General features: G+C 33.2%; 1 pseudogene; it reads left to right on the top strand.

The window, feature by feature from the left end:
* The first annotated feature begins 1,719 nt into the window (after nucleotides 1-1,719).
* On the top strand, nucleotides 1,720-19,758 carry LOC114309316 (protein PSK SIMULATOR 2-like; annotated as a pseudogene).
* The last annotated feature ends 2,200 nt before the right edge of the window (nucleotides 19,759-21,958 follow it).

Below are 21,958 nucleotides of genomic sequence, written 5' to 3'. Positions count from 1 at the left end.
GGATAAATACAACTGTGCAACTCCTCTCTCATTCTCAATGTCATGCACGATTCTTAAATACTCATTGTATTTGTACCCCCATTTTTTACCCTATGAATTTTGAATTACGAAAAACTTTCTAAATGTCTTTTCGCCGTAACCAATTTTGACAACTACATGGCAAACAGTCTCCTTATTAGGTTGTTCTCCTTTATATAATACATCATTATTAGACCGGAAGAATTTTGAACCAACCGTCATGGTTCCTAATACCAGTTGAGTCGTTACTGTCAATATAAGATATTCCTCATTACATTGAGGTATTTTGATGAACCCATCAATGGTTTTATTTTTTATCATATTATTACTATTTCTCAACCTCACAGAATATATCATTGCAAACTCATAACAATATTCAAGCAAACCTCCCCTTATGATTCAACTTCTACGACAATCCGAACCATAGTTTCAATGGTGGTTATCGTACTTAAAACATGGCAAATGTGATTACCATTATGATTTTTTACATCTATCATCTATGGAAACCAACTATGGTTTGCAAGAATAACCCATTTATCTTCGTAAACTTTTAAATGTATGAAATTTCGTATAAAAAAATAAAATAATAATTAAGTTAAAAAATAAATACACCATAAGTCTTATGTATTAAAAATAAAAGCAACAAAAAAAAATAAAAAATTGTGCACTTGTTGATTCAATCTATTGACCAGCTACAAATTTATCGCTAAATTTATAAAATGTAGGTAACAAACTTCTTAGCCTTCTATTATCATTTTCATTGAATTTCTTATCACACTCAACAAATGCCTTTTGCATTATTTCAGAAATAATATTGTTTCACATTGTTGACATGTTTTAAATAAATAAAAAAAATTATTGATGAAAGAGAGCGCTATTCCAGTTTCAAATGTTGAGATGAAGGGAGGAAAATCAAAACAAAAATCAAAATTTAACCCATCTACAAACAAAAAAAATAAAATAAATAAAATGAAGGACAACTTTTTCTACATCAACAAAACCCTCGCTATTGACATTGATTGGGGAAAGGGAGTGAAGCAGCAAAAACAAATCTTTTTGGATATAAAGGAATAGGGTCTTAGCTCATTCAAAGATTTGGTTTTTCCGTTTTCCTCCATTTCTCCAATCAATGTCTCCAGCGAGGGTTTTGGTAATGTAGAGAGGGTCTTGTACTTAATTTTTTTTGTCGGCATATGGGTTAGGTTTTGGTTTTTGTTTTGCTTCTCCTCTCTTCATCTCAACATTTGGAATTATAATAGTGCTCTCTTTCATCAGTAATTTCTTCTTGTTTGTTTACAACGTCTCAACAGTGTGAAACACTTATTTCTGAAGTAATGCGAAAGGCATTTGTTGAGTGCAACGAGAAGTTCAATCAAAATGATAATAGAAGGCTAAGAAGTTTGTTACTTACATTTTATAAAATTAACATGGATTCGTAGCTAGTCAATGGATTGAATTAACGACTGGTGTAAGTTTTTTTTTTTTGTTGTTGATTTTGTTTTTAATAGATACGACTTATAGTTTATTTATTTTGTTAATTATTATTTTTTTTTATATAGAATTCCTTACATCAAAAGGTTGACGATGGTTAGTGGGTTATTTTTGCAAACCGTAGTTGGTTTTCATGGATGTCAGAAGTAAAAAAATTAAAATGGTATTCATATTTGCTATGCTTTACGTATGGCAACCACCATTTAAACTATGGGTAGGATTGTTGCAGAAATTGAGTCTGTGGTAAATTGGCAAGACTTGATAAATTGTCATCCAAACGCAAAAGCAAATGGAAAGGGAGGTTTGTTTGACTATTGTTATGAGTTTGCAAAAACTAATGGTGTAATGTTGAGAATTAGTAATAATACAATAAAAAAACAAACTATTGATGGTTTCATCAAAATATCCCAATACAATGAGGAATATCTTAGGTTGACAGTGACAACTCAACTGGTACTAGCAACCATGGTGGTTGGTTCGAAATTCTTCCGGTCTAATAGGGATGTATTATATGAAGGAGAAGATTGTAACAAATAATAGGGATGTATTATATGAAGGAGAAGATTGTAACAAATAAATTTTTTGCCATGTAGTTGTCATAATTGGTTACGATAAAGAAAATTTTAGAAAGTTTTTTGTAATTCAAAATTTGTGGGTTACGAAATGAGGGTACAATGGATATTTAGGAATCGTGCACGACATGAGAGAGAGTTTGACAGTTGTATTTGTTCGTCATGTATTCAGTTTTGAATGAATGTTTGTTTGATTTTGATACACTCATGATGAGATTTACCATTTATTATATATATTTATATAAAACATTTTATTTTGATTTATATCTATGGTTGCCTAATAAATTAGCTATACAAATTTTTATAATCGTGAGAGGATCATGATGTAACTCCCTCTTCCAAATGATCCTCTTGTTCCTACCCTTGCCCTTGTTATACCCAGGTATGGTTCGGTAAGTTTTATTTATGTAGTGCTGGTCTACCATTTGGCTATACCTTGTGTTACTTATATATTCTAAATGAAGTTCATGTATGCAGATGGATATGTTCTTTTAATTGTTCACAAAAGCTTATGAAACATAAAAGATCTTGTAGGATTGAGAAACACTTTTTGTGGGCACCCAATGGAAAAAAACTAAAGAAGTTTAATACTGAGAAGGTGGCATCCCTTACAAATGCTCAGATTCAGAGTTAGGATGTTCTTATTACCCATTCACTAAAATCAAGCTTGAGTGATGCTGATAAATGCTGCCACCAAAAACTCTTTCATAATGATGGTCCAAGTGCTGGTGATCTGGTATGATATCATGATCTCAAAAGGGCTCTTATCTGTACAACTATTGACTGAATTGTTATAAGCAAAATCTGCACAAAGAGTAGTAAATTCCAATTGTCTAACTTACCACCCACGAGACATCGAAATAAAATCACCTAAGCTACAGTTTAATAACCTCAATTTGACCATTGGTTTGCAGGTGAAAGGTGGAGAAAAAATAAATGCAAAACTAAAGCACAAAAGGAAATTATAATAGAAAATTGAACTATCAATTTGTATTCAATATCAAGAGTGTAATTAGTTAACCATCATCCCAATATTTGTAGTCTTAACTAAAAGAAATAACAAAGGAAAGATATCTTGAATAAATGAAGTGCACAAAATTGATTCCCTAAATTAGATGTCCCAAAATAAGTCAAGCTTAAAGAAATTAGTCCTGATTCATCTTGGCCTACTTCATGTAAGTGCAATGAATCTCTGGCTTCCGCATGTGTTCCCCATCACAATGGTTTTTCTTCTTCTTTGTGTCTAGTATAAATTAAAATGGCGTGAAGAGTGGTATGCTATTTGGAGTTTGCTCTTTCCTTTTGTATGGAAATCAGAAACAATATCCTAACTATGAATCAGTATCTAGAAAATGCACGTTGTGTATGTGTGCCATGTTCAAGCCTTAGAAATTTGATTTAGCTTTTGCTCCTATGTCCTTTTTCTCTCATCTTTTGGAAGGAATGGAGGATGGTATTAATTGGCGAAGGGTTGGATTGAAATATGTGATGAGTTTGGAGAATGTATAGATGATATTTGTTGGGTCATATGGGAAGATAATCAATTGGAAATATGATAATATCTATGGTGAATCCTTCTCTATTGCCATTGATCGTCGAAGGGGTCGACTCCAATTCGAAGTTCTTAGTTAGTTGCTTTGATCGTCTATGGTGAATCCTTCTCTCTTGTCATAATTCTTCAGTTGATTATATCATTAAATGACTTCCACCAGGTGAAGGTGACACTATACACATCTTCCAAAATATAGTGCACTTTTGTTCCAAAATGGTGAATTTAGATATCGAAAGTTGAGAGGGAGATTTTCATCGGATTGGTGGGTCAGGCAAAGCCCATCAAGGCCTAGCCCTAGCAATCTAGCAATGCAGGATATTTCACACTTGGATTATAGCACAAGTGTTGGGCCGGGCAAAGCCCAACAAGGTTGAGCATTTGCAACCTAGTAGAGTGATATAGCCACACTTGGGGCCTAGCATATGCTTGGGCCGGGCAAAAGCATCCCAAGGTTTGTTAAGTGTGATAAGAAGTACTATTAAGCTAGAATAGGCTTCTTACCTGCATGTTATAAATTTAGTGATGGAATTGCACCTCGTCACCTAATTGAATCTACGAGTGATGCAAGTTAGTAAAAGATCATATGAGATTCATGTTTGTTATGCTTTTAAGTATGACAAACAAGTATTATTAGTGATGATTTTTCATTTTTTATTTTTGATCGGTGAAGTTTAATGATTAGTTGTTAGATTAGCACTTAGGGGAGTTGAACTTAAGCTCTCTCCTTGAAAGCACTTAGGTGGTGTTTGTTTAGAGGGATTCAACCATGGGATAGGATTCGAAATCCAGTGGATGGAATAGTCCATTGTTTGATTCAAATTTTTTGCACCGGATTATTAATAAATCTATTTATAGCGACCCCGGTCTTTTCCCATTTGATTATTGTATCCGGACTTAGGTTCCGTAGATTCTGTCATTGTATAATGGTTGTTGTTGTTGTTCCTTATTTTCTCTTTTGGAATTATAGGATGTGTTAGGCAGGTTTGTTCAGGTTGGTTGGGTTTAGAAACCAAGTGTTGCTGTCCAGGTTTTTGGTTCTTCGCTCGAGCGAGGAGTTGTTCGCTCGAGCGAGAGGTAGTGTTTGATTTGGACCTGTAGCTGTGCATTCTTGGCTCGAGCGAGCTTTTCTTCGCTCGAGCGAGTTAGTTCATCCTTCGCTCGAGCTATAGTTCCTTCGCTCGAGCGTGTGTCTGGGTTCTGACCTGAGGGTTTGAGTTCTTCGCTCGATCGAGCTTTCTTTCGCTCGAGCGAGCTTTTGGGTTGTTGGCTCGAGCAAGGCTTCCTTGGCTCGAGCGTAGTTTCTCTGTGTCTGGTCGCTCGAGCGACCAAGTTTTCGCTCGAGCGAGCCCATCCAGTTTATATACACAACAGCGGGATTTGATCAGTCTTTTTCATTTTCTTTTGATTCCAAACCCTAGGTCCGACTTCTCTCTCTCCCTACTCACCTTCTTTCTTAGATTTGATCCACTTAGGGTGTGTGTCTACCCTAGATCCTTCATTAAAAAGATAGAGTGAGGCAAGGGCTACCATTTAATCTGAGCATTTGGCGATTTGGAGCACTTTGGTATTTGGGCACTCATCTCTTTCTTCACCTTTTGGGTTGTTTTCTTTGAGGTAGGGATTTCCTACTCCATTTTATAGGTTTTGTTCTAAGTTTTGGTATTTTAACATGTTGGGGATACTTTGGTAAATTTTGGGAAAAACCCTAGTTGTATTATTGAATTAATTTGTATAAGTAATTCATGGAATTGAGAAAAGAGGGTTAAATTCATGGAATTCATTGATTAAATGGCGTAATTGGGTAATTGGTATCATTTGTCTATTGAATTGTTGACATAGTTATTTTCAGTTTAGAAATAACTGTTTTGGGCTATCGGTGGAGGATAGTCGTGATTGTTGTAGACATTGCATGTGGATTAGGAATAACTGAAACTAATCACATTGGTTAAGTCATTAATTTTGACTATGGCATTGATACAGAAAATACGTGTATTGATTGAGTATTGCATTTGCATACATTGTTTTGTGTGTGGGAGGAGATAGGGGATGTACTCCACGGTTTAGGGGAAGATAGGGGATGGACCTCTAAACCGGATTTTGTTTGGGAGGAGATAGGGGATAGACTCCATTAGCATCACTTTTATGTGTGCTTATTTATATAGAAGTGTTTTATTGATACAGCACTAAAATGTGTATCAATCTGGAAGTATGAAGTGTTTGATTTGAGCTTGAGTCTCATTTGTTGTTAATATTGGAAGGATGTGAATATGATATATGTGATTTCACTGTTATAAGTTTGGCCAGGTTCTGAGCCATGTTGATAAAACTGGAAAGTAAAACGTATCTTTGGCAATAATGTCATGAGTCTGTAAAATGAAGTAATTGATTATTTTGGTTAACCATCTGTTGAATGCTATTGCTTTATTCATTGCTTATATGTGGTTTAGTATATTTCTACTGGGCTGTGGCTCACCCTTTATGGGAACATCATTTTCAGGTTCAGGTGATAAACTACCTCCAAGGACTTAGCTTGGGAGGGTTTGGCTTCTGGATTGGAGAAGACTACCTTTAGTTAATTGTCTTTAATTATTATTACATGTAAACATTCAAGCCTAGGGCTTTCCTTGTATTGAGTTAGAACTCATATTTTTGTATCCAAGTGTTGGCTTGGAAAGATGTAAGCCTGTAGGGCGTTTTATTCGATATTACATGTAATGCTATATTTAGTATTACTCTGATGAATGAATTCATAAATTGTCTTCTTTAAATAATGCATGTCAATGTTATATAATGGGTTAATTTTGAGGGCGTGACACTATTGGATTGTTCTATTGTGGGGGGGGTGGGGGGGGACATGATAGCTCATCCCATGAGATTCGATAGTGAAATTACATTTTTGACCCTTTGCTATTTAATATCTTTTTCCTCATCTTTTCCACATTTGTTCTTTCATAGCAGTAGAGATCACAATCGTTCTTTAACAGCAGCAGAACCCTAGGGTCATTTTCTGCTGAACCTTTGCATCAAGTTTAGAATCTTCATTCAGGTTTGAAACTTATTCTGCATCTTTAATTTTGTTTGCTATTTGTTTTTTATTTCGATTTTGATTGTTCAATATGAGGGATTTAAAGATTTTTTTGTATGATATTGTTTGTCTTTCCCTTTGATTATTTTTTCATTTTGATATGAGGGATTATTTTTGCTTGTTCTAATTTTTTTTTTCAGTCTTATTTTTCATTCATTTAAATTTTATTTTTTATTTTTTATTTTTTATATATATATATATACTTCGATGTTCTGTGGCCATTAGGTCTTGGTTTAGTGCTGTGTTTTTATTTATTTATTATGTAACTTGGATCTATGGTAGATGGAAAGAAAGAACTATTATATTATTTAAAGTTCTTACAACCCTTTTTTTGCTCTGTTTTTTGTTTAAAAAATGAAAAATCTATGCTCAGTGTTTTTTTATTTTATTTATTTATGTTTATGTATATATTTACTTAGATGTTCTGTGGTCATTGGGTCTTGGTTTAGTGCTCTGTTTTTTTATATGTTTATTTATTTATTTTTTATGTACCTTAGATCTATGGTAGATGGAAAGAAAGAACTATTATATTATTTAAAATTATTGCAGCCCATTTTTAGCTCTGTTTTTTGTTTAAAGAAAGAAAAATCTATGCTCTTTTTTTGTTGTGCGCGTGTGTGTATACAAAATGAAAAATCTATGCTCTGTTTACAGAGAAAAAAATCTTATTGGCCTCATCTTTACATGTATTTTGATAGTTGATCAAGTATTAGTTATTCAGTAGCTCTCCATAAGCTTTTGATTTTCTATGGGATGCATTTTTAATGTTGCTTGGTGCATGATTTATGGAATGACAATAGGGAGTAGGGGTGCTCACGGTTTGGTGGTTCGATTTCGGCCAAAGAAACCTTAAATCTGCCATCCGTCCAAAACTAGGCAGATTAGAAAAAATCAATCCACAACCGTCCGCTCGTCATCACACATCCGTACAAAATGCGACGGATTGATTTGATTCGGTCGGTTTGAGTGAATCAGAATATTTGCCGAACACCCCTAATAGGGAGTAGCACATATGAGTTTCTAGTTTGTTGATTTTTTTTTTAACTGATGTTTTAGTTAGTATGGGTTCTTGAAGGACTAATATGGATATATATATCTATGTTGTATATACTCTGATTGAACATCAAATAGAGCAATTAGATTCATGTGTTTGAATTTTTGCTTATTATTAGGATTACTTTTATAACATCAATTTATTTCTCTTTTTTTTATTAAAAAAAAAAAATTGAGCTCCATTAGTCGAGCATCGAAGACCTCCATCAGTCGATTTCCATCCAGTCGAGCCCCATCCAGCCGTCTTCCATCCAGATGACTTTGAAGGTAAGCCCTCTCTCTCTCTCTCTCTCCCTCTCTCTCTTTTGCTCTGGCTCTCGACTTAGAGAGGAAATTGATTTTTATTTTTTATTTTTTTATACGTTTATATATATACATATGTAAGACTCTTTTTATTTTTTTGTAATTGTATGTTTATATATATGTATAAACAAATCTAAAATTGTATTTTTTTAATAAAAAAATTATAGGTTTATATACATATATATACACAGTATGTAAAACTTTCTTCTTTTTTTTTTCCCCTTCTAATTGTTATTATGACTTTTTTGTGAATGGATGATCTATTAATTTGTTTAAATGTAGTGGTTATATTTATTGAATTGATGTTACTATGTTGGTGTTTGTTAATTTTGATTTAGGATGAATGTAATATAAATCCAAATAACACATAAAAATATGTTTAAAAAAAAAAATCGCCGTGTCCCCCGCCGTGTCCGTGTCCCAATTTTTTGGAAATTGCCGTGTCCCTTGTCCATGGCCATGTCCGTGCTTCATAGACAACATGAAATTAGTACACATTAATGTGTGTTTGAGAGAGGAAAAATTGAATACACACCTAACCTTTGGCATAAAGCACATGGTGGTTTCCTTGAGACTTGAACCTATAATCTCAAGGTTATTAGGCTAAGATTTTACCATTGAACCAATGGTCACCCCTTTATAAAAGGGATTAATGGACTCTGACTATTTCTCTCATGCTATAGTTGATACCGCTGTCCACATTTGTTTTTTTTTTGTTTTTTTATAGTGGTTGTGGCATTTTGTGCTATAAATATACCGTATTTGTAGTGAAGCACACTTAAAAGTTTTTTAGCATATTCTGGGTGCAAATTAGCATTTTGTTGTTTCACAAACAAGTGCAGCAAGGCCATCTTACTGTCTCTCCCAGAACTCTGTGGTAGTGTTGTAATGCATATAATGATATATTTAATTTATAGTGGCACTGATGTGGTATGCATGCTTGCATTATTAGGGTGCATTTGTGAATAAGTGTAACCTATGTGCAAATTATAAGTTAGATGAAACTTCTGGATTTCTCGTGAAAGGTTTTTTTATATCAAAGATGTAAATGCTCAACGACATTGTTTAATAGAAAAAACTAGTTTTTTAATTTTTTAATTCTTTTTTTGCTATGTTGGGCGATAAGGGTTTGTCATTCAGCATAAACCTTCTATTTATTGACATAATTTGCAGGATTTTTTGTTTTTATATTAACAATAATACATGTTCATTTCAATTATGTCGATCTGCTTTTCTCATTAACTGACTGTGATGCAATTCATGTATGATAATTTTCTGTGGATATTTGCAGATTTTTGCTGTTGATTGTTGGCATTAGTTTTCTGATATCCAGTACAGTAAGTTGGATTCTTTTAATTAACTGGCATTTCTTGTAATTGTAGGGAAGAGTGTCATGATTTTACAAAGTGAGCTAAAAAACCAAAAAAACTTGTGAGGAGCTTGAAAAAGAAATCTCTTTGGGCTAGGAGTTTGGAGGAGGTACATAATTGTGCATCACTTTTATTTATCAATTGGCTGAAAATGCAAAAGTATTGATGATCTTCAAGATGGATTGGATTTCTTGATCTGTTTCTATAATTTAATCTTGAAGCGATTTTTGCTATAAATCGAGGGTGTTTTCTGTCAATAGTTGATTTAATCTTCTTTCCATCTCTGGAACTGACATTCTGCTGCCTTTCTTGATACGGATGGCAGTGTGTAAATATGTTGGATTCTATTCGTTAATTGTTCCACAGGATATGGTACAATGAACGCATTTCTGCTGTTTTGATGTTAACAATCAAAACTTCTTTGAACCTATATATTTTTTGTCGGTTGTGGAGAAGCTTGTTGATTGTTACTTTCTTACATCAAGAGATCTCAGAAGCATTTGAAGATAATGGTATGAACAACATAGTATACAAAATAATCAATATTAATTTAATTGCATGAATTGATATATTTAAATATATATATATATATATCAGACACTGTCGTAGTTTGCTTTTTACAGTTTTTTTTTCTTGAAACAAGCCCCTTCACCTGCCTTCACTTTGGTATCTCATAATTTGTAATGGCCAAATAAATGTTAATTTAAAAGAGAAATTGTAGACTCATTTTATGCACCTAAACAACATGGGGTCATTGAATGCCCATGCACGCTAGAGGAATATTTCACTTGAGCCTCGAAATTTCGTTAAGCAAATGCAACACACCAGCGAATCTGCTATCTGTTTCCCAATTCTAATTGGTTGTACAAGACATTTATTGTTATCATTTAGCACCCAGGCCTTCAGATTGTGATTTTGTGTTCTAGTTGGTCACTAAAGTGTATTTGGTATTTATATTCACTTTTCATTGTGCGGTCATTTCATGGCAGGTTTGGTTTTGGTTGGCACAGAGCGTGATAACAAACCCGAATGACTAGGTGTAGCCGGTCTTGCACTGCACTATGCCAACTTAATCAATCAGATAGACAGCATTATAAGTTTAACTCTTTCTTCTATTTTATTGGTAATACTTTTCATAGGGTAAATTACACTGGCTAGCCTGATCTTTGGTGAAACTACACATACTATCCCTTGTGTTCTGGAAATTACAATGACCTCTCCCACACTACTGCTTGTTTGCAAGTAACAGTGTTAATTTAGTTTGTTCAGTTATGCATGCTATTGCCCTTAGTTTTTTTATGACATAATTTAATTTAAATATAATAATTTTTGGGCAAAGTCAATAAATACACTTTCTTCCACCACCAAACCACCACAAAAGTTAATTAAAAAATGTATATTTTTATTTATTTGTTTGATAAAGACTTGGACCAAATTTATTAAGGGCAAAGTAGGCATTTAAATAATTTATCACATGTCATCATCATAATATGTTTATGTCACTAACGGCAGGTGGGAATTTTTTTTGAAGTCTTTTTTTTTTTAAATTAATTTATTTCAGAAGTTTTTGCATGAAAGAGTGTAATTTTCAGAACACGAGGGGCTGCAGGTGTGTTATTGAAAAACCTCAGGGGTGCTGGCATAGTTGGCTTTTTAATTATTTTTGCTTGGCTAAAAAAATTATATTTTGGAAGTTGGTTGGTTTGTTTTTTTGTGTAGTTAATTTGATGGTTGTGAGAGAAAAAGTTAAGTGATTATGGTTTGGATGTGACGTTTTGTCTTATTGACTATTTTAACCTATTTTTTCATCGATTATTTTAGCCAAAAAAGTCATTGCTGAAGAGGGCCATAATTTACCCTTTTTCCACATAGATGGTGTTGCATAACCAAATTTATGCTGATTTTCAAATACAAGGTTTTTTTTTTTAGGCATCTCGGCCTACCTCCCTTCCTCCTAACATGAGAGACCAACTATATCATGGGTATCCAAACAGTGTCAAGATTGCTCTAAGTTCTCGGTGCCAAACAATTGATACCAAGGAGGTATGCCTTAAATAGAATAGTGTAGTTCCTGTAACGCTTTGCATGCTTGTTTCCATGGACTTCTTTAAATGATTCAATTTGTATTCTTTAAGTGTACAAATGCAATGTGTGTGCTTACATAAGTAACTTGGCACTTCAACTTTTGGGCTTTATGCAGCTTACAATTCCTCAAATTAAAGCTGAAATAGAGAAGACACACCAATGGCTTGTTCCGGTGGCTACAAATACTTCCAAGTATGTTGAATGGGATTGTTTAATGAATCTGTCAGCTTTCTGCTTTGCCTATGCTTGAATGTGAAATCCATTAATATTTTCCTGCTCAAGCTTTTAGCTGCCATAATATGATCATACATGCATTTACATCTTTTTTCCTTTTTATTTGGCCGACAGGGCTCATCAAGGTTTTGGGTGGGCTGGAGAGTGGGCGAACACCGGGTTAGTTATTCGCCTTTCTCTTACTTAGTGCTCATATTTTCATTTTCGACAACATTGACATTTAGGGGGTGTTTGGGAAGAAGCTTTTTTGGCTAAAATAGCACTAAAAGATAAAATAGGCTAAAATAACCAATAAGGCAAACTGTCACATCAAACCCATAATCATTTCATTTTTTCTCTCACAAACATCACATTCAACTACAAAAAAATCCAACTATCTTTCCAAACACACAAAATTTAGCTTCCTAAAATAACCAAAAACTAAAATAGCAACTTCCCAAACACCCACTTAGTCGCACGTGTTCTTTTCTTGTAGTAATGAGTTTGACAAGAAGGGGGACATCCATAATAATGTGATTCGCCTCTAGAGACTTCATCACACAGATATGCACAAGACAGACCACTACGTCCTCGAAATGGTAATATGGCTTCACCGTCTAATAAGTGTTATGAGACACAGAGATAATGGAATATGCAGAGCTTTGTCAGTTCGACCTCCAACCTGCAAAGGATTGAATCTGCAGCCAGTGATGATGCAGCGACCCCCATCCCTGATCGATTCTCCAAAGGCTCACAATGCCCAATTGTCACTAGAAGATAGAAATTTATTGGAAAAAGTGATGAACCGGAAAAAGTTGGGTCCTGGAATAAGCAAAAGTCGGGAATTTGGTTTGGCCAAGAAGAGAGGGAGCAAAGTTTGGGCACTGAGCATGAGTACAGGGAACTTGCCGAGTTGGCAATCGAAGCTTCCAAAATCTTGTGTTTTGGATGTAATGGATGGGGTTAGATACAATATTTTGACTGCATTCCTTATATTTCATTATGAGCATTTTTTCTTCATTTATTTATTAAATATTTACATGTGTTTATTCTCTCATTGTTGTGTATACCTTTTACATATGGTCTTAGATTGATATATAGATAATAATTAAGATTTTGTTGGACTCATAATTTGTGCACCTAGGAAAAGGAAAAAAGAAAAAAAGTTGTGCTAGACCCTAGTGATCAAATAGCCAATGGCCTGTTGTTGCAAGTAGGGATGTAAGAAAAATCGATAAAACCGAGCTGATCGATTGAAATTGATCGAAATTTTAGTTTTTGGTCTGTTTTTCATAACATACGGGCTGTTTCGTTTATGAAACTTTTTGTACCGATGCAAATCGAACTGATCGAATATTATATTTAAATATTTTTATATTATAATTTCTTGAACATTATATGAGAAACAACTAATATAATACACTTTTGTGATAAAAATTAGCGAGAAAAACATTTATTTAGCAATTTTTATATATTTTCTTCATTTATTTTTAATGTAAAATTCTATAATCTACTATAATTTTTTTAAAAAATTTCATATAAATTTCTGTATCAAACCGTAGCATATGGTTTGTATCAATTTCTTAATCATAAAAATTGAAAAGATAGTGTGGTGCTAAATATACTCTTAATACTGACCAAACCGAATCGTTTACATCCCTAGTCGTGAGAAATTGATTAATGTTCATTTTGTTTTAGAAGTTGGGAAGAGTTGGGTCTTTCTTGTATATAAACCTTGAAATTGAATGTAATATAAACTTGGGGTATGCTTCTCTCCCGTCCTTATCTCGACTGGAGAGATGATGTCCGATCAATTTTTAGGATTCTTCGAGTATATTATTTATAATAAAAAAAAATTCAATTGATTCTATAATTATAACATATTTATTTTATCTCGCATTTGTCCTTAAAAAAATAAATGTTTTATTTTTAAAACTTGTCCATTTTTTAGGGACAAATACGATAAAATGAAGATGTTATGATTATGGAATTATCTTAATTTATTTATTTATTTTTTATAGATGATATACATTCGGAGACTTGAAATCTTCTTTTATTTCTTGAACATTATATGAGAAGTAACTAATATAATACACTTTTGTGATAAAAATTAGAGAGAAAAACATTTATAGAGCAATTTTCATATATTTTCTTCATTTATTTTTAATGTAAAATTCTATAATCTACTATAAAATTTTTCAAAGTTTCATATAAATTTATTTTCTACATCAAACTGATAAAATCGAACCGTAGCATACGGTCTGTATTAGTTTTTTAATAATAAAAACTGAAAGCATCGGTGCGGTACTAAATATACTCTTAATACTGACTAAACCGAACCATTTACTCCCTAATTGTAAGAAATTGATGAATGCTCATTTTGTTTTAGAAGTTGGGAAGAGTTGGGTCTTTCTTGTACATAACCCTTGAAATTGAATTGCCCTTTTGATGTAACTATTAAAACAGATTATAAATTATAGTTTAACAGATTATAGATTGTGACTTTAATCAGAAACTGTTAATCTGTTTGGTATAGCTGTTGGATTATAGATTTAATCAACAAAGTAGTGTTTGGTTGAATAAGCTGAAAAATAGTTTTTTGTTGTTTGCCCTTATAAGATATAAAAATTGCTATTTTTTCATTTTCTTCGGTTTTAATTTTTAAAAAAAATTATTTCATTAATAGAAGTTAATATAATTAGTATCAATTAATATAAAAATTGATACATTTCATTACAACAGTTGTTATTTCTTTTTTTATTTATTTATTTCATTTAATAGAAGTTATTTCATTTTTTTTATTATTTCATTTTTATAGAAGTTATTTAATTGAAATAAATTTATATCAATATTAATTGAAATAAAATTGTGCAATTTATTTAAGGAAAAATTGGTCTAAGATCCCTATCCAACTTTTAATATGAAAAGAGATCCGCAATAATATTTTTTGATACCTAAGGTCTCTCAATGTTATTTTAGTTTATTAAATACATATTTTCCCCTTCTTTATAATATACGGTTTTAAATTTTGGAAACTGAAGATTATGTTTTTGTAGAAGATTACGTTGGGATGAACTTGACGAGGCAAATTTTGACGATGCAGATTTTTGTGGAGATTTTGTAGTCGTGTAGAAGTTAATTTTCGTTGATCGTGTAGAAGTTGATTTTGTAGTCGTGTAGAAGTTGCGTGTAGAAGTTGATTTTCATTGATCACGTAGAAGTTGATTTTGTAGTCATGTAGAAGTTGATTTCCGTTGATCGTGTAAAAGTTGATCGCGTAGAAGTTGATTTCCAGTGGAGTTGAATCAGGTACATTTTTTTGATTTTTCATTTGATTTGTATGTAAGGACTCCAATTTCAAAGAAGTTTTTATAGTGTATTTTGAATTAGGTTTTTGTTTTCAATTTTGATCAATGCGAGAGAAAAGCCAGCTTAGTGTAGTTGTTTTTTATTTCTGAAGTTGATTTTTCATTCTTTTTTATTGACAATGGAGTTTTCTACACTTTACTGAGTTTTGTGCTCTATTTTTTTTTTTTTTTTTTTTTTTTTGCACTTTTGATTTTTGCACTTTTCTTTGTATTCTAGATAAAATTGTATGTTTGTTATTATAATCAAACGAAAATCACAGAGAAAATTGTAAGCTTGTGGTCCAGTGAAAATTTTAAGCTTGTAGTCTAGAGAAAATTGGAAGCTTGTAGTCTAGTGAAAATCATAGAGAAGATTATAATTTCATTATAGATTTTCTCTGTGATTTTTGTGACTCATTTTGTTTAATAATTAGCATTAATTTTCTCTGTGATGTTCTATGGACTCATTAATTTTCTTTGTGATTTTGTGTTTGTTATATTTAAGGTGAATATAAGTTCGTAAATTTCTCTAGATTTTGATTTGAGTCCAATACTGCACAATCACACAGAGAAAATCACAGAGAAGATTCTAATTTCATAACATATCTTCTGTGTGATCTTTGTCTATGATTGTGTTTAATAGTTAGCATTAGTTTTCTTTATGACTTTCTCTGAACTCATTAATTTTCTCTGTAATTTTGCTTTTGTTATCTTGAAGTTGAATTATAAGTTTGTAAATTTCGCTGGACTTTTACTTGAATCCAGAGAAAATTATAAACTTCTTATTATAATATAGAGAAAATTATAAAAAACACAAATTTCTCTGGATTTGTATGTTGTTCTTGTGAAGTGTTTTTATATTGAACAAGTTATTTTTCGTGTTTTTTCTTTCAGTTTAGATGGACAGTGCAGTGCTGTTGCTGTGCAAATATGAGAATGATATTATTGTCATTAATGTTTCATGCGAATTGAATTTTGAGTAATTGGTTGCCATTTTGTGTAAAACATGGGAGAATTTGAAACTTGAGACGATGTGTATTTCATATTCTATTTTAGGCCATCCAAATTGTATGGTTCGAAATAATATTAATTTTTTGAATATGTTGAGGGTTGTTTGTGCACATGGTGTTGATATAGTTGATGTTTCAGTTATTAGGTGTAGTACTTTTGATCAAAAGGATGAAGTGGGGTCTAATTGGGTAGATGTTGTGCATGGTGAATGTGACAGGCTTGTGGATATTGAAAGGAATTCACTCTCTAAGGTTTGTTCTCACCAAGAAAAGGTGTTATTGTCAGCTAGTTGACGAAATAATATTACGAGTGTTGAACAAAAGTTTGAGGGTGGTGTGGTTGAGTTTCGTACTGTTTTGTGCAAGTATGCTATTGAGGTTGGTTTTCAATTTACGTGTGTTAAAAATGACAAGCTGAGGGTCACGGCAAAAACAAATGGGTTCTTTTACATAAGAACTTTGAACAATGAACATACGTGTGGTGTGGCTATTCGTACTAGTAAACATGCTAGGATGACTTCCAACTTAGTTTCTGGGCTGATACTTGAAGAGGTAAGTGCAAAACCTTTAACTCGTCTAGTGGATGTTGTGAAAGAAATGAAAGACAAGTATGGGGTCTCAATTAGTTATAACTATGGTTGGTTGGGGGTTGAAAAAGCCAAATCTAGTACATATGGAGATTCTTGTTTGTCATTCGATTAATTACGGTAGTATTTTGATGAGGCATTAAAAAACAATCCGCGTAGTCATTTTGAGTTAGATTTTGAAGATAACAAGCGTTTCAAAAGAGTGTTTGTGGCTTTTCATGCATGCATTGCTGGTTTCAAATATTGTCGGTCATTGTTGTTTCTTAATGAAACATTTTTTAAAAGACAATACAAAGGAGTTATACTTGCTGCGATGGGGAAAGATGGGAACGAAGGTAATTGTAAATATATCTAATTTTCTCTAAGTATGTAAATTTTCTATACATATGGGAATTGAGTGAATTTTCTATTTTTGTGGTTATGTTTTGTGATTTTTATAGCGATCCCGGGTTTACCCTTGTTGTACAGTGATCCGGACATGTGTCCATGGATGTTGGTAGTTGTTTATTATTTTGTTTACATCCTTTTTACTTCGTAATTGAGTTATAGGATGTGTTAGGTAGGTTTGTTACAGGTTGGTTGAGTTTAGAAACCAAAACTAGTTGCCCAGGTTTTGGCCTGTACGCTCGAGCGGGGGTTTTGGCGCTCGAGCGGAGATTACACTCATTCAGTATTTTCCTGTGCAGCGTTGTACGCTCGAGCGTGGGATTGGCCGCTCGAGCGGGGTTGTCTGAGTGCCGCTCGAGCGTAGAGTTGGAAGCTCGAGCGGAGGCCTGGTTCTGTATAAATGCTGGGAGAGTTCATCCGGCGCTTGAGCGGAAGTTTGGACGCTCGAGCGGGAGTCTGTGAGTGACGCTCGAGCGGGGTGTTTTACGCTCGAGCGGGCGACTGGGTTTAAGTCCCGAAATTGTGACTTTTCAAATCACTTTTTACTTTCTCTTCTCTCTCTTACTTTTCCAAAATCACCATTGTTGAGCCTCTCACTCTAGACTCTACCTTCTCTCTAGGTTTTGATCTAGTATGAGTGATTTGCTCACCTTTGGCCTTTACAAAAAAGTTGTTGATTGTCGAGGGCTTCATTTTAATCTGAAAATCTCGGGTTTTAGAGCACGTTGGGTTTTGTCGTCTTCTCCTTTGGGACTCCGAATTTGAGGTAGGGATATCCTACTCCTCTATGGATTTTGTCTTTAAATTTTAGTATTTTGAGACGTTGGGGTTGGTTTGGTAATTTGTGAAAGTTTGGGGCTTTTGTGTAATTTTACAAAAGTTAGGGTTTTATTCATAATAAACCTAGATGCATGTTTGGCATAGAGAAATGGAATAAATGTTGAATCATTGATGAAAATGTGACCTAAGGGTTGAAATGGTAATTATGGATAACGACCTAATTACATTGTTTGATTAATTGGGATAATTAATTGTGAGAAATGAGGAAATGAAATGTTGATTGAATATCCATTGTGCATTTATTTTCTGTTTAGAAATAACTGCTTTGGGCTATCGGTGGAGGATAGTCGTGATTGTTGTAGACAATGCATGATGATTAGGCAAACAAAAACTAATCAATGGATTGTGTCATGGAATTTGACGGATGATTGGATACATTAACTGTATGTATTGAATGATGTTATATAGAACCAATGTGTTTGTATACATTATGTGTAGATGAGGAGATGGGGGATGTACTCCGCGGTTTAGGGGAAGATAGGGGATGTACCTCTAAACCGGATAGTGTTGGGAGAAGATAGGGGATGAACTCCGTAGATACAGCTCATATGCTTGTCTAGAGAAGTGAAGATAGAGCTCATATGCTTATCTTTGTGAAGTGTGGATATAGCTTATATGCTTATCTGTGGACATTGTTGTTATACATATCTGTTGTGAAGTGTGGATATAGCTTATATGCTTATCTGTGGACATTGTTGTTATGCATATCTGTTGTGAAGTGTGGATATAGCTTATATGCTTATCTGTGGACATTGTTGTTATACATATCTGTTGTAGAATGTGGATATAGCTTATTTGCTTATCTGAGAATGTGGATATTGTTGTTATACATATCTGTTGAGCATGTGGGTAGTGCTTATATGCCTATCTGTTGAAAAAGGGAAAATGAGAAGTAACTTGGACTTATAAGTCGTATGACATAAATATGTGATTTATGTGAATGTATCAGTGTTGACCATCTATCAATTTCTAATCTTTTAGTCATTGTTCATGGTTGGTTTAGTGTATTTCTACTGGGCTGTGGCTCACCCTATATGGGAATATCATTTTCAGGTACAGGTAGCATGCCACCTCCAAGGACATAGCTTGGGAGGCTAGAGGCAGACATACTTTTGTCGTTTCACTTTCTTATGTATTACATGTAAATTCAAGCCAAGGGCTTAATGTGTAATGAGTTAGTACTCTTTTGTTGTAACCAAGTGTTAACTTGGAAAGCTGTAAGCCCATAGGGCAGTTGCTTTTGTTGTTAACATGTAATACTTATGTAATGGAATTCTGATAATTGAAAGAATGTGAAACGTTTACATATCAATGCATGTCTTACTTGATGGGTTTAATGTTATTATTTTGTGGGCGTTACAATTTTTCTCTGACAATTTGAACTTTCTCTGGAGGTGGCCACTGTGTGAATTTTCTCTAGATTTGGTCAAATTGTGAATTTTCTCTATAGTTGGTCACTAATTGAATTTTCTCTGGATTTGGTCACTAAGTGAATTTTCTTTGGATGTTGCCACTATGTGAATTTTCTCTGGATTTGGCCACTGTGTGAAGTTTCTTTGGATGTTGGCAGTGTCAAATTTCTCTTGTTGTTTATTGTTCTAATTTTCTCTACATGTATATATCTAATTTGCTTGTTCTTATTTGTTTTGTAGGTTTTTTCCTATAGATTTTGCCGTTGTTGATGCTGAGAATAAAGACAATTCGTGTTGGTTCCTTGAACATTTATGTGAAGTATTGGGATCGAAGAGGGTGATAAGTTTCATATCAAATCGACATTATGGTATTGTGAAAGGAATTGCTAGGTTTTCCCTAATTGCTATCATGAATTTTGTCTTGAACATCTAAAGAGGAATTTGAGGGATAGGTTATCATGTGGAAACACAAATTTGGTTAGGGAGACGATTGTGTCCAAGTTTTCAGAATGTGCATATGCACCAACAAATGCATTATTCCATTTCAGGTTAAATGAATTAAAAAGTGAGAAAGAAGACATTGTGAGTGTTTTCTTGAGAAGTTTACCATATGAAAATTGAAGTGATGCATATTTTGAGGGGAAACATTATAATGAAATGTATTCAAATGTTGTTGAGTCATTCAATTTATGGATATGAGAAGCTCGACACTTGCCAATAACAAATTGGTGGACATGATACAGTTGCAAATCATGAATATGAGGTTTGATAGGAGACTGCTTTCTAGTAAATGGAATAAAGTTCTATGTCCTCGTATGGATAGTGTGTTGGAGAAGGCTTTCAAGGATGGGAGGATATGGAATGTGAGTTTATCATCTGATAATGTGTTTGAAGTGCATTGTTTTCCTTTGGTTATGGTTGATCTTGGGTTGAGAACTTGTTCATATCGAAAATGAGAAATAAATGGGTATCCATGTCATCATGTTGTTGCTGCAATTTTTAGGAATGGAAAGAATTTGAATTCATTTGTTGAACCATTTTTTCATGCTGATATGTATCGTCAAGCATACTCGTTTTCGATTGGCCCAATTCCAACTGTTAAAAAACCTGTATGTAGCATTGATGATGCTATGATTTTACCTTCAATGAATAAGAGACCAGCTGGGAGGCCAAAGAAGAACAAAATTGCTTTTACTGGAGAGTTTAAAAGGGTGATGAAGTGATGTAAGAGTATTGGTCGCCATAATAAGAGGACATGCAAGGAACTGTTGTTAAATAGTTGAGGATAATACATTTTATTGATTGAATAATACATTTGAGGATGTTAGGGGATTTTATTACAAAAATAATGTGTCTGTTGTGCGTTGTGTTTAGTATTTTCTCTGAATTTTTTTATGTAATTTCTGGATCAATGCACTCGTGTTTTTGAAACATACTTTGGGCAGTGTGTTTATAATACCAGTCAAATTAATCTAGAGAAATTTGTCAGTAGTAGAGAAAATTACTGTGTATTTTGTTTTTTATAATGTACTTTTTGGACAGTGTGTATATAATACCAATCAAATTCATCCAGAAAAATTTTCCAATAGCAGAGAAAATTACTTTTTGTATTATGTTTTTAGAAACGTACTTTGAGAGTGCCTTTATAATACCAGTCAAATTCATCTAGAGAAATTTGCCAATAGTAGAGAAATTTACTATGTGCATTATGTTTGTTGAAACATACTATAGGCAGTGTGTTTATAATACCAGCCATATTCATCCAGAGAAATTTGCCACTAGCAGAGAAAATTACTCTGTGGATTGTGTTTTGTAAGGTCAAATTCATCCAGAGAAATTTGCCAATAAAAGAGAAATTTACTGTGTACATTGTGTTTGTTGAAACATACTATCGGTAGTGTGTTTACAATACCAGTGAAATTCATCCAAAGAAATTTGCCACTAGCAGAGAAAATTACTTTGTGCATTGTGTTTTGTGAGGTCAAATTAATCTAGAGAAATTTACTGTGTACATTGTGTTTTTTGAATTTGATAATTGTTTTTTTACCAACACAATGCATTACAAATTACGTGATCATATAGGCACCCTCTTGGCACAATACGAGTTAAATTTCTCTGTGAAATTTTGGTAACTTCATACCAGAAAAATTTCTTCAGACAATTTTCTCTGTGTGGAAATTTACATACATGTCAAACATCATCATTTCTTCAAACAATCTTCAAACAAGATAGCTATGAAATTTACATTAGTCAAAAATAGATATATACATACATGTCAAGCATCATCATTCCTCCAATGTATGAAGAAAAAAAAATTGAAGGGTTATCTCTAATTACATTGTGTGCATTGTCTTCCTTTCACTAGTATCCTTTCACTATGATACTTTTGGTCCTTCTTCTGGTGGTATTTGAATTGGTTCTGTCCATGACCGGCGAACTTTAGTCGCAAATCTCTCTATGATTTCGGCCCTCATCAACCTTATATCTTGTGTTGACAATGTCAAGCTGATAGGTTCATGATTGATAAATTGTCTTATTATGTAACATACAAAGAGGCCACAATCCACACGGCATACAAATTATAGGTATAGTTAGTTTAAGAAACATTCAAATTAGATTATCTTATTTATAGA

This window comes from Camellia sinensis, chromosome 8 (genome assembly GCF_055761805.1).
Source record: "Camellia sinensis isolate YWXY chromosome 8, ASM5576180v1, whole genome shotgun sequence".
Lineage (NCBI taxonomy): Eukaryota > Viridiplantae > Streptophyta > Magnoliopsida > Ericales > Theaceae > Camellia > Camellia sinensis.
This window is presented reverse-complemented; position numbering and strand designations above follow the sequence as displayed.